This window comes from Rana temporaria, chromosome 1, assembly GCF_905171775.1.
Source record: "Rana temporaria chromosome 1, aRanTem1.1, whole genome shotgun sequence".
Lineage (NCBI taxonomy): Eukaryota > Metazoa > Chordata > Amphibia > Anura > Ranidae > Rana > Rana temporaria.
The window spans coordinates 520,834,170-520,848,363 of record NC_053489.1 but is presented as its reverse complement, the minus strand read 5'-3'; positions in this window follow the sequence as shown (position 1 = coordinate 520,848,363).

The window sequence follows — 14,194 nt, the reverse complement described above, 5'->3', positions numbered from 1 at the left end:
ATCGTCGCGGCGACGACGCGGACACGCCCCGCGTATTGTTTACGCGCGGACTTCTGTACGATGGTTAGTACAGCCATCGTACAGAAGCCCTCTGGCAGACATGTACGGTGAAAACGGTCCGACGGACCGGTTTCATCGTACATGTTTGCTCGTTAGTACCCGGCCTAAGACGTACGCCTGTCGGATCGAGCCCAGATTCCGTCGTATCTTGTTTTGTGGATACAAAACAGAGATACGACGCGGGAACTTTGAAATTACGTGGCGTATCAATAGATACGCCGACGTAATTCGTTTGAGGATCTGGCCCAGAAAGTTTAGAGCTCACTAGATTTTTGTCAGGTTCACTAATGTTAATGTTTTTATGGAAAGATGTACTGCATCTTTTTAACTGTTTTTATTTTAAAATATTTCACCACGACGTGCATTTTTATTTTTTCAATTTCCCTTTTTTAGTTTTTAACTTTGCCATACCTTTTAAAGAGGACCTACAGTAAAAACTTTTTTTTTTTCACATAAACAGTACAATGTAAAAAATCTTTACAAATGTATGCCAGTATGTCACTGTAAAAAAAAAAAAAAAAAAAAAGTTTCTATATTCATTAGAACAGAATATAGATTTCATATGAGGATATCTCACTGAGATTTTTTTGGGAGAATTGGCAAGCGTGCATCTGAACTTGTCAGTAACCTTGCAACAGTTTCTGGTGGGGTTGGCTTTTAATCAGAAATAGCTTAAAAGAAGCACACTACTTATTTATTTTATAGTTCTGTGGAAAAGATCTGGAAAACAGGCCCAATTAGACACAAAGGACCAGAAATAAAGCAGTTTTTCTTCTTTTTCTATCTCTACAAAGGGCTGTGTGTAATATGTTGGACTATTAGAAGTATTTGCTAACAGGGACATCCTTATAAAACCCCATGTAACATGCATGTGTTTTCTTATTCAATCAGGTATATGTGATTATAGGTCTAATCGTTTCCAGGTTAAGAGATACTTACATTTTGCCGTGTTGCCATACTATCAGTCACTTTAATATTCAGTCAGTATTTGATTTCTTTAATACAATGTATCACAAGCAAACCAGTAGCATGTGAGTCAGCGCTCAATGACAGCAAAGGATATATAGCAGCAATATAAATCTGAATATAAGTTTAAACAAAAGTCCATACAGTCTTTGGTGGTATGAAAAGGTATAAACAGGAACCACATAGAATAGTGCACACATACATGAAAAGTTACTTTCAAATCTTACAGGGCTACTTAAGCAATTCAGCCCTGAGACTATTTTTTATACTTGTTGTTTACAAGTTAAAATAATATTTTTTTTGGTAGAAAATTACTTAGAACCCCAAACATTATATATTTTTCTAACACCCTAGACTCTAGGGCCTAGAGAATAAAATTGCGGTCGTTGCAATACTTTCTGTAACACCGTATTTGCGCAGTGTCCTACAAGCGCACTTTTTTGAAAAAAAAATACACTTTTTTGAAAAAAAAATACACTTTTTTGAAAAAAAAATACACTTTTTTGAAAAAAAAATACACTTTTTTGAAAAAAAAATACACTTTTTTGAAAAAAAAAAATACACTTTTTTGAATAAAAAAATAAGACAACAGTAAAATTAGCCCAATTTTTTTATATTGTGAAAGATAATCTTACCCCGAGTAAATTGATACCCAACATGTCATGCTTTCAAAATTGTGCCCGCTCATGGAATGGCGACAAACTTTTACCCTTAAAAATCTCCATAGGTGATGTTTAGAAATTTCTGCAGGTTACCAGCTTTGAGTTACAGAATTATTGCTCTTACTCTAACGATCGTGTGATAGCCCATATGTGTGGTTTTAACACCGTTTTCATGTGCGGGCGCTACTTACACATGTGTTCGCTTCTGCGTGCCAGTTTGTCGGGACAGGGCGCTTTTAAAAAAAATGTTCTTCTTTATTTTACTTTCAATTTTTTTATTTTGACACAGTTTTAAAAAAAATATAATAATTGGGTCACTTTTTTCCTATTACAAGGAATGTAAACATGCCTTCTAATAGTAAAAAAGCATAACAGTACCTCTTAAATATGATATCTGGGGTCAAAAAGACCTATGGGTGGAAGTGACATTTGACGTCATTTCCAACCTCCCATGCCATGGAGCAAAGCAGGGGCCATCTTCCCCTCAGTCGGCAGCCAGGCATCAATGTGGCCATACCGTGCTTAAGCCCACCACTGCGTCAAAGTACCCCATTTTCTGTGGGTCCTACACTATTCATAGAAAGAAAGATGAATCCAACTTCTCTTAAAGTGATTGTAAGGCTTTGTTTTTTTTTAAATAACAAACATGTCATACTTACCTCCACTGTGCAGTTTGTTTTGCATAGTGTGGCCCTGATCCTCGACTTCTGGGGTCCTTTGGCGGAGCTGGTAGCTCCTCTCCGCATTGTATGACCCCTTAGGAGAAGTGCTCTCCCAGGGGGTTACCTTGGGGGCACGCTCCCGAGTCCAGCATTTTCATCCATAGACAAAGAATGCTGGACTCGGCCCCACCTCACGGCACCCATGTCGTTGGATTAGATTGACAGAAGTGGGAGTCAATGGCTGTGCTGCTATCAATCCAATTAAGAGCCAAAACGACGTGCAGAGGTGAAGAGCGTGTCTCCGGCATGGGAATTACAGGACTCAGGTGAGTAAAACGGGGGGCTGGGGGGCTGATCAGTGACAGAAGTTTTTTCTCCTTAATTCATAAGTAACTCCGGGATGACGTGTTGGCGGCCGGAAGGGAGACGTGAACCACTGTGGGGGCTTCTATCAGAGGTAGTACGCTATGCATCCTAGCTCATTATGCCTTTGTCTTGCAGGGTGTTTTTTTTTTTTTGAGAAGGGTTTACTTCCTCTTTAAAACTACACTATACACTTTCTATGAAGAGTGTAGAACCCACTGAAAATTAGGTACCTTGATGCAGTGGTGGACTTAGGCATGGTATAGCCATATGGTGTGACTAAATCCCCATATTTACTTATTAAGATCAGGTGTTTTTAAGTAGCCCTATAAGATTTGAAAGTAACTTTTTGTATGTGTGTGCTATTCTCTGTGGTTACATTTTTAAAGCACCAGCTTTAAAAATGCATGTTCAGGGTGTGCCCTCCCAACCCTTTGTTTATGAGGTACAAAAAGGATCCCTGGTCAGATGGATCCACTGGAAAATTGGGGATGGGGAACACGATCATTCACAGGCATCTCCTCCGGCAGGAAAATGGGGATTTCCTTAAGACCGACAGAAAAAAACAGCAAAGAGTGGGCGCCAGGTGAGTATGTGTTATAATACATTGAGGTATCCTGTGAACCACATGCAGGGGTTGTGTGGTAAGCCATGAAGGAAAGCAGCTTTCATGATGGAACAGAGAATTGTTGGGACATCAAACTCCAGAGCTCTCGCACGTCACTGTCCAGACAAAGTAGGTGAGGCCTTGGAAACTCGTTGTGGTTTGTCCTATGCCCTGCTTGTCTGTCGGTTCCTCTGAACTGGACAGTGGCGTGCGAGAGCTCTGGATGCTGTCAGAGTCAGCTCCTTTCCCAGCGGGTCTGAGTTTGATGTCCCAATGGTTTCATCATGACACCTGCTTGCCTTCATGTCTTACGGCATATGAAATCTTATTGTTTGCCAATTTGCCAATTTTTGGTTGCAAAAGGGGCATTGGTAGCTGGGCACTGAACCAATGCAAAAATAATTTTTAAAAATACCATTCAACGGGCAGCAGGTCTTTTAATCAGGCTTATAGAGTAACATTAAAAATACAGAATTAATTTACATAATGCGCTTGGGGGATGCCATAAAACCAACATGTGAAGTGGTGCACCTATATTATGTACTTCTTATCTACTGGATAAGAGTCTGTAGCATGACTCTTACTACCATCCTTTTCTCCCTATTGGCAGAGACAGCCTACACAGCAGCAACAAGAAGAGATCTAATCAGTTTTCTCTAATGAATAAATAAATAAGGCCCCTTTCACACTGCCACGTTTTTGCGGTAAAAATAGCGCTATTAAAACGCTCCCCATGCCCCTCTCCATTAAAATGAATTAAAAACGCGGTAAAAACGTGGTAAAATCGCGGTAAAATTGCTGTGTGTTACCGCGATTTTAACGCTCCGTTTTTACCGCGTTTTTTCAGCAGTTTTTAATTCATTTCAATGGAAGGGGCATGGGGAGCGTTTTATGGGCGTTTTAATAGCGCTATTTTTACCGTGAAAACGCGGCAAAAACGCACCAGTGTGAAAGGGCCCTTATGATGAGCGCAACTGCCTACATATAAATAACAAATGGTGAATTCACAACCGTGTATAATCACAATGATCCAATAGTCCAATATTCTAAGAAAGTGCAACAGTGCAAATAAAAGTGCAATAGTGCATGGAAAAAAGATTCCTAAAGTGAAAAATGTATCTTCGTATTAATAAACACACAATCTTCTGTGAGTCTTCTATTACAAGGTTCTCCCAGGTCTCAGTGCTCTCAGAGTGCTTACCTCACTCCTGATAGAATACGCCTTTGTTTTATCTCCTAGCTTTCTCTGGTATCCAGTACTGGCCATGTTCCACTTCCAGCAGCTCCACTCCGTATACCAAAAATGGTCCCTGTAGGTATCCGTGGGTAGCGGTAGGGTTCCGTGGGTAAGTGTCTCAGCATGAGGATAAAAGCATAGAGAAATAGCCTCCCATAGCGTGATATTGTAAAAAAAAATGGGGATTTTATTCAAAATATAATGGTCTCATAAAAAGGTAGAGAATCGTAGGCAAAAGAATAATATTTACGTTTGCGTTCCACGTCACTTCCGTCCTTCGGTATATCCAGCCCTTACATGTTACGCCACATCACGTGGCTTCATCAGAAGTGTTGGATTGGCTGTGTACCCTTTCATTTATATTGGAAAAAATAAATATTAGCTGAGCATCTCGATAAGACTCTTTCATAATCCAAAATACATAACTCAAGTAAAAAATCTATCAAATAATTACAGTAATAATAATATATGATATATTGCATAGATAAAATCTGAAAAAAGTAAAAAAAATGCTTAAAAAACTGTTAAGATCAAATTCTACGTTCAATGTCTGTAAACTATGGGCCAGATTCACAAAAGAGATACGACAGCGTATCTCCTGATACGCCATCGTATCTCTGAGATACGATTGTCGTATCTATGCACCTGATTCATAGAATCAGGTTACGCATAGATAGCCCTAAGATCCGACAGGTGTAAGTGACTTACACCGTCGGATCTTAGGCTGCAATTCTAGGCCAGCCGCTAGATGGCGATTCCATTGCGGTTGGCGTAGAATAGGCAAATGACTAGTTACGCCGATTCACGAACGTCCGCTTTGCCCATCGCTGTAAATTTACGTTGTTTCCGTAAAGATACGCCACGTAAAACTAAAGCTGCCCTCTAGGTGGTCTAGCCAATGTTAAGTATGGCCGTCGTTCCCGCGTCGAAATTTAAAATTTCATGTCGTTTGTGTAAGTCGTCCGTGAATGGCACTGGACGCCATTTACGTTAACATCAAAACCAATGACGTCCTTGCGACGTCATTTAGTGCAATGCATGTCGGAAAATTTTAGGGACGGAGCATGCGCAGTACATTCGGCGCGGGAACGCGCCTAATTTAAATGGTCCCTGCCCCATTTGAATTAGGCGGGCTTGCGCCGGGCGGATTTACGCTATGCCGCCGCAAGTTTACAGGCAAGTGTTTTGTGAATCAAGCACTTACGCTGAAAACTTGCGGTGGTGTAACGTAAATGTAATACGTTAGGCCGCCGCAGCGTAGGGCGATTCTAATCTGGCCCTTTGTATCCATCTCGAATCTTTCTGACTTATTGATCTAATCATATGTGCCCCTCCCTATGGTTTCTTATACCTCTCTATTATCCAGAAGGACAACTGTGTGGGGTCTTTATCATGAAATTGAGCAAAGTGTTTGCTTACCGTAAAACCCTTGATGATATTTTGGATGTGTTCCCTAATCATGGGTCTTTTTGTTCTCCCTACCTACTGCATATTGCAGGTACTTTGTAAAATATATACTACTCCCTCTGTGTGGCAACTGATAAAATCTCTGAACTAATTGGTCATGGCGTCTGAATGATACACTTATGTCAGATTCAATCTGTCATAAGGCAATCACAGAAGCGATTAGGAATTTCATTTCTGACCATGCTCAGGACAAAACAGCACTCCCTTTAAAATGGGAAGCTCTAAAGGCAGTACTACGGGGGCTGTTTATTCAACATGGTTCGCGCCTTAAAAAAAAATAATCCATAATTATTCAAAATACTTTATCAAAACTTCCAGTCATTGTGCAGAAATATTAGCTAATATATCGTCCACCAGGCATCTCTTTTGCAGCTTTTTGAAATATCCCATAACTCATACCAACAAAGAAGAGCCCTGGATAGATACAGATTTGGGGACAAATGTGGGAGACTATTATCACGAACACTGCATCCCCGTTCTTCCCAGACCTTTATACCTAGGATACCTAGTATAAAAAAGTCATCTGGGGAAATTACATCAGACCCACAATCCCTTCAACAAACTTTTAGAGACTATTTCTCAGGCCTCTATAACTTGGCTCCATCTCCATCCTTGGAGGATGCAGTGGGAGCCAACCAACATATTGAAGAATACGTACAGGAAACTGCTATTCCATTATTAGATGACGATAAAAGAAAATCTTTGAATTGTCCTTTTCAACTTGAGGAACTACTGGATGTGATTGCCTATATTCCGTCAGGAAAGAGTCCAGGCCCAGATGGATTCACCCCAAATTTTACAAAACGTATAAAGAGTACCTATCTTCATTTTTGCTTCAAGTATATAATTCTTTTTCCTCTAGGAATCAATTTCCACCTCAGACATTAGAAGCTCATATCACTCTGCACTCTGATTTCGAAACCGGAAAAAGATCTAACATTATGTTCCAGTTATCGCCCGATTTCGCTAATTGGGATAGACCTAAAAATCTATGCTAAATTGATTGCGCTACGTCTCCAACCCCTTTTCCCAAACCTGCTACATTCAGACCAGGCAGGTTTTGTACAAGGTAGAGAAGCACGTGATAATACTATAAAAACTTTTCTAATAATGAATTATGCCCAAACAGACAAAATACAAGTATGTCTCCTTTCAGTTGATGCAGAGAAGGCTTTTGATCGGATTGGATGGCCCTTTTTAAAACAATCATTGATGCAAATAGGTCTGGGCCCAAATATACTTCATAAGATTCTGGCGTTATATACTAAACCTGAGGCTAGAATAAGGATTAATGGATCGTTGACAACAAGTTTTACTATACAAAATGGTACTCGACAAGGATGCCCACTATCTCCCTTACTTTATGTCCTGGTAATGGAGCATTTAGCAATAGCAATTAGACAGAATCCCTCCATTAAGGGCATACAGATAAATCAAAGGGAAATAAAATTAGCCTTGTTTGCCGATGATCTATTACTCCATGTCACTAACCCACATGTCTCCATACCTTCTATCTTATCTGAATTTAAACATTTCGGTACCCTTAGTAACTTTTTTTTTTTTTAAATTTCATTCTTTATTTTATTTTTTCTTATACACATTCAATCATTTAAAAAAAGTTCCAGGAATCGACATCATTCCTTATATGTGACTTACTCTCAATATAAAACACAGGTGATATAAAAGTTAAGTACACACATTAAATATCTTATTTATGTAGAAAGCAGGAAAAGGGAGAGGAAAAGAAAAAAAAAAAAAAAAAGAAAAAAAAAGGAAAACAGAAAAAAGAAAGAGATAGAATGCTCAGATCACCTCGTTCAATCAGGTGGACTATTCTTATTCCTGTTCGCGGTGTTAATACCTAATATCTTTGCCCTTAAATTTATATGTCTGGACCTTCCCTCTCTTTTCCTCTCACCCCCATTGAGGTTTCAAGGCCAGCCCCGGTTTTCCTAGCTTGCCGCCTATATGCCTTTATTTTTTTTTGGGTGTTATTTTTATTTCTGCCTCATCCCAGTTGCATTTCTTTCCCACTAGAGGGGCAAGTCCTTCTCTTCCAGCCAAGGTCTCCACATCTCCTCAAACTCCCTAAGATTACCTCTTTTTGTATAAACTGCTCTCTCTTTACTTATCGTATCATTTACTGCTCCAATCCATTCTCTTGTTGTAGGAGGTGTTATCGCCTGCCATCTTGACATTATTAATTTCCTGGCTTGGAACAGGCATCTCAGTAATACAGCTGTGGTGGTTTTCTTCTCCCTCCGTTCCCTTCTATATCCTAGTACACATAGTGTGGCTTCCGCCTCCAAAGGTACACCAAATGTCTCCCCTATGACATTTATCACCCCTTCCCAATAGCGAAACAACTTTGGGCATCGCCACACCATGTGTACCAGGTCTCCAGTCCCCTGGCATCTAGGGCATTTGTCGTCTGTTCTTCTTCCGAAGTTAAACAGGCGTTTAGGTGTATAATAAGCCCGATTCACCAGCATCAAATGGGAGACCCTTTGTGGGGGTGAGACCGAAACTTTCGGCCCCATCTCCAATATCCTCCGCCATTGATCCTGTGTCACTTCCCCCAGATCCTCCTCCCATTTCTCTTTTGTTTTTAGGAGATGCAGGCCCGTATTAGCCTTTTTACCTATCTGTTTATATAGTTCAGAGATAAGTCCCTTGGTTGGTCCTTCCTTACCTAGATTTTGGAAAAGGGGCATTTCACACCACATTAGGGTTTGTGTCCTAAATTGGACTTCAAGGGCATGTCCCATCTGTATATACGTAAAAAATGAATATTGAGGTATCTTAAATTCCTCTCTTAAATCCTGAAATTTTCTATATTTATCCTCTTTATACAGTTGTTTCAACCTTTTAATACCATTTATTTCCCATGCTCTGACCTTACCTATCTGAAGGATTTCCTTCAATTTATTATTATTCCACAATGGGGAGAATTCAGAGAACCCGCTATAGCCCATCAGCTTTTTAACCGATTTCCATATTTTGGTTATCATCTTTATTGTGGGGCTTCTATGGTTAAAGGAATCAGCCTCTAGTGCTTCAAAAATAGTGTCATGAGAGACCCCATTCATCATTATCATCCCGTTGGGGGTACCTCCTCCTGGAATATTACCTCCCCCCAATTGTTGCAGTTGTGCAGAAAAATAATAAATCTCTGGTTGGGGTACTGCCAGTCCTCCCTCTCCCACCGGGAGTTGCAGTGTGCGAAGACGTATCCTGGCCTGTCCCCCTTTCCAGATTAGCTCCCTAAAGAGGGATTCGATTTTATTGAACCATTTTTTACAAATCCATACTGGGGAATTGTGCATTACATATAAGAGTTGTGGTTGCCAAATCATTTTGATTAAACTACATCTACCCGCCACTGACAAATGAAGACGTTTCCAAATGTAGATTTTTTGTTTGAACTTAGCGAGTAAGGGGATGAGATTCTTATTGATGTATTGATTGGGATTTTTCGTCACCGATACCCCCAGATATCTCATTGTATCTACCACTGTTAACTGTGGTAATCCTCGTATTGCCGTTTCTCCAAGTGGGTCTACCGGCAGTAACTCGGATTTCCCCCAGTTTATTTCTAGTCCCGAAAAGCTCCCGAACTCCTCCACCAGGCTCATTGCTTTTGACAGAGATTTTTCCGTGTCTCCCAGGAAGAGCAGGATGTCATCTGCATAAAGCGCGATTTTTTCTTCTCCCGTCCTTCTCTGGAATCCGGATATCTCGATGTTTGACCGGATGGCAATTGCCAAGGGTTCCATCGCTAGGGCGAAGAGCAGGGGTGACAAGGGACACCCCTGTCTCGTCCCCCTCTCGAGGAATTTTTTTTTTGAGAATTCATTATTTATCTTTAACTTAGCACTAGGGTTGTTATAAAGCATTTTTATCCACCCCGAAAATGTCGGGCCAAACCCAAATTTATCCAGCACCCTCCATATATACCCCCATTCTACGCTGTCAAAGGCTTTGGTCACATCCAGTGACAGTATGGCCCTTGCTCCCTCATTCTCTGTTGGGGTTTGTAGGTTTAGAAATGTCCTCCTGATGTTCATGCTAGTGGATCTATTGGCTATAAATCCCGTCTGGTCTGGGTGGATTATTTTTGAAATAACCCTATTAAGCCTTGTTGCCAGGATCTTTGCTATAATTTTAGCGTCAGAGCACAAAAGGGATATAGGTCTATATGCCCCAGGGTCCAAGGGATCTTTCCCATCTTTTGGTATAATTATAACAGTTGCTTCCAACATTGAGACAGGAAGTTTACCTTCTATAGCTGCTCCATTTAATGTTTTTAAGAGCTCCGGTAACAATATATCTCCATAATATTTGTATATTTCCACTGGGAGCCCATCTGGTCCTGGCGACTTCTGATTCGCCATACCTGCTACTGCCAATTGTATCTCCCCAAGTGTTATTGGGGTTTCTAGTTCTTCCCTTTCTAGTTGTGTTATAAGCGGGATTTCTAGTCTCTCCAGGAAGTCCTCCATTTCTTTCTCCATTCCCCCCTTTTGTGTAGAGTATAGTTTTTGATAGAATGTCCAGAAAGTCTGCACTATCTCTGAGGAGTCCGAGGTTATTGCGCCCGTTATTAGTCTGATGGACCGAACGTCGGAGGGAGAGGAGTTAGACTTTACTACCTGTGCTAGCATCCTTCCAACCCCCTCCCCGTCTGCAAATGACGATTGTCGCAGAAAAAGTCGTCTAATCTCTACTTCCCCTGTAATTACCGACTTATATGCTTGTTGTTTTTCAAGCCATATTTTCCTCCCCTTCGGCGTTGGGTCCCTCACGTAGTCACTTTCTGCCTCTAAAACCTCTCTACGGGATTTCTCCTCCACCTCTCTTGATTTTTTATTAAATTTTGCTATCTGCTGGATCAGGACACCTCGAAGGTACGCCTTCAGGGTGTCCCATAGTATCCCAGTGCCCGTGGTACCTTCATTAATCTCTACAAATTCCTTCAGTTTAGGCAGAACTTCTTCCGACTTCTTTATTAACTCGAACCAGTGTGCATTAATTTTCCATTCCCTCTGAATTTTTTGTCTGTCTCGATTTAAGGTTAAAACCATAGGAGAGTGGTCGGACACTCCTCTTGGCAGATATATCACTTTTCCCACAGTCTGAAATGCTAACTGATTACCCAGGGCCATATCAATCCTGGAGAGTGTAGAATGCGTACTTGAGTAACAAGAATATTGTTGAATCCCCAGATTCCTCACTCTCCATAAATCTATCAACCCCACTTCTTCCATAAATTGACCCAGGCGGCTAATCTTCAAGAGGTCTGGGGCAAATGGTGCAGGAAATCTATCGACCCCTAGGTCCAGGACCTCATTAAAGTCTCCTAACACCAACACCGGTATCTCTTCCTTACCCAATATAAATTCGTTTAATCTGAGCATAATATCAATCTTAAAGGGTGGGGGGACATACATATTCGCTATTATATACATTTTGTTATCTATTATACAGTGCAAAAAAATAAATCGACCATACTCATCTATGCTGATCTGTCTGCAGGAAAATCCAACCCCAGCTCTCACTAAAATACTCACTCCTCTAGAATATGTGGAGTGCACTGAGTGGTACTGGGTAGGGTATTTTTTACTCTGTATTAAATAACTTGTATGTTTCATTAAATGGGTTTCCTGCAGACAGATCAGCCCTATCCCGTGCTTTTCCAATGTGGTAAAGACTGCCGCCCTTTTAGCTGCAGTTCCCAGGCCCCTAACGTTCCATGAGCTCAATTTTAACATTTTACTTTACATACAGTAGCCTAGGATATACCATAAAGGGTCGGGAATGCCCCTCCCAAATCATAATTTATATAACTATTCTTTACCAAAAAAAAAAATTTTTTTTGTGTGAGTAGTATCTACTAATTTACTGTATCTATTAGAACTTGTGATCCAACATCCCCCAAAAATATATGTGTTATTTAGTATTATTCCCGTATATTTTCAAACTTTACTTTCCCATATAGGATTTGTACCCCTAGTGCATTACTTTGCCATTTTCCCCCTTTCACATTCCTTTGTGCATTATCGCTAGTTACTATACTCTTCTTTAATTCGTGTTTTACATACATTTTACTTATTACAGTGAGCATTCCTTCCCTGTGTATCGTGTACTTATCTTCCTTTCCCCTCCCGCCCTCCCTCCCACCCCCACCCCTCCCTCCCTCCGCCCTCCCTCTGCACCTACCCAGGTGTTCCCCTAGGGGGCTTCCTATGGCCGTTACCCACATCATCCTAACCTCTCTTGACACACCCTCATTCATCCCCCCCCCCCGCCCCACTCCCCATCCCTCCCTCCCAGCACCCTTCACATCTCTCCCTTCTCTGTACGACTCTTGACCGATTCCTCTCATTCATTTAAATGTGCACCCTTCCCCCCACCCCCTCCCCCCCCATCTTTACAAGTTACAGATTAATCCCCTTACTCCTGACTCCCCTCTCCTTCCTTTAATTGCGATTCCATCCATAATGCTGCATCTTCAGGTTTATCAAAAAATAATGTCTTTCCCAGCGCAACCACCCGTAGCCGCGCCGGGTATAATAAAGCGTATGAAAATTTAGCTTTCTGCATTTTCCGTTTGATCTCCAGAAAGCCCGCCCTCCTTTTCTGTAATTGGGGGGAAAAATCAGGATAAAATGAGACTTTAGAGCCTTCAAAAAAAACCTCTCCCATTTCTCTACTCTTTCTCAATAGGGCCTCTTTATCACGGTAGTTTAAGAATTTTAATAGCATTGATCTTGGGCGCCCTCCGGCGGGGGGGGGCTTAAAGGGGACTCTATGCGCTCTTTCTATTGTAAATATTTGTGAGAAGCTTTCTTTACCAAATAATTTTACAAACCAGTTTTCCAAAAATTCTATTGGTCTAGCCCCCTCACACCTCTCCGGTAGCCCCACTAGCCTGACATTATCCCTCCGGAGTCTATTTTCCATTTCGTCCATTTTGTCTTCTAATATATCCACTTGGGACCTCATGTGTTTAACATCTTGTTTGAGGGGGTGCATTTCGTCCTCCATTTGTGAAATCCTCCCCTCCGCCTCTGATATCCTTTTGTTAGTTTTCCGCAGTTCCTGTCTTACTGAGACCAATTCCTCCTTAACGCCTTTCATTTGATCGCACAGTTCACCTAGCGCCTTTTTGCATTCATTCACCACTAAGAATACGTCTTTTATTGTGGGGACATCTTCTGGCCTGGGAATTACTTTTGGGTCCATAACTGTGGTAGCTGTATTCTTTTTAGTAGAGGTTTTACTTGCTTCCACTGCCGCTGTTTGGCCTTGGCTTCGTCTATCTGCGTTTATTTTGGCAAAGGCCTGGGGAATTGAGCCATTTTTATTTGGGATTTGCTCTGTTGAAGGAACACATTTTTCTGATTTGGCTGCTGCTGCAGCAGCTACCCCAACCTTGTCTTTTGCTGACCTCAATGCTTGCGGTCCTGACATTGTATGGACAAAAAAAAAAAAACTTCTGTTTAGAGGAAGATAATGAGTTAACCACTAATGCTCAATTTGTTCATTTAGGCCTATAGTCAGTCCATACATCAATGCACAGCACAGCGCAGTATAATCACCATCGATTCGTTTGAAACCAGTGTGTCCTCTTTATCCTTTTATCCTTTATAATCAGAGCAGGCCAAAACTGCCTGGAGCGAGCAAAGCAAAAAAAAAAAAAGGAGGTCTTCTTTTTCTCTTCTGTCCTCTGTTAAGGCTCTACTGAGGCTCTATCTCAGGATCAGAATCAAAAGCTCCCCAGCTCATGTGGAGCCCATAATTAGCAGGGGACAAGTCAATAGTGCCGTATTTAGGTGCTAGCAATTGTTTGGACAACAAATCTGGAGGCAGGATATCACCCCAGATGTACATCAGGGACCATGGGTAGTAAATGATGGTAGCAATCAATAGTCCCTACTTCACAGATGTAAAGTACAGAAGTCTCAGTTGTCCTCGATGCAATGTGCAATGTACATACTCCTACTTCACTTTACTTCACTGGATAATTAGATTCATTAGGCATATAATCAGTCCATGTTCTCAATGCACAGCGCAGCCCAGCACATTACAGCACTATTAATTCATTTGGCCTATGATCAGTCCAAACAGTATACCATAGCTCAGCTCAGTTCAAGGCATCATGTATTCT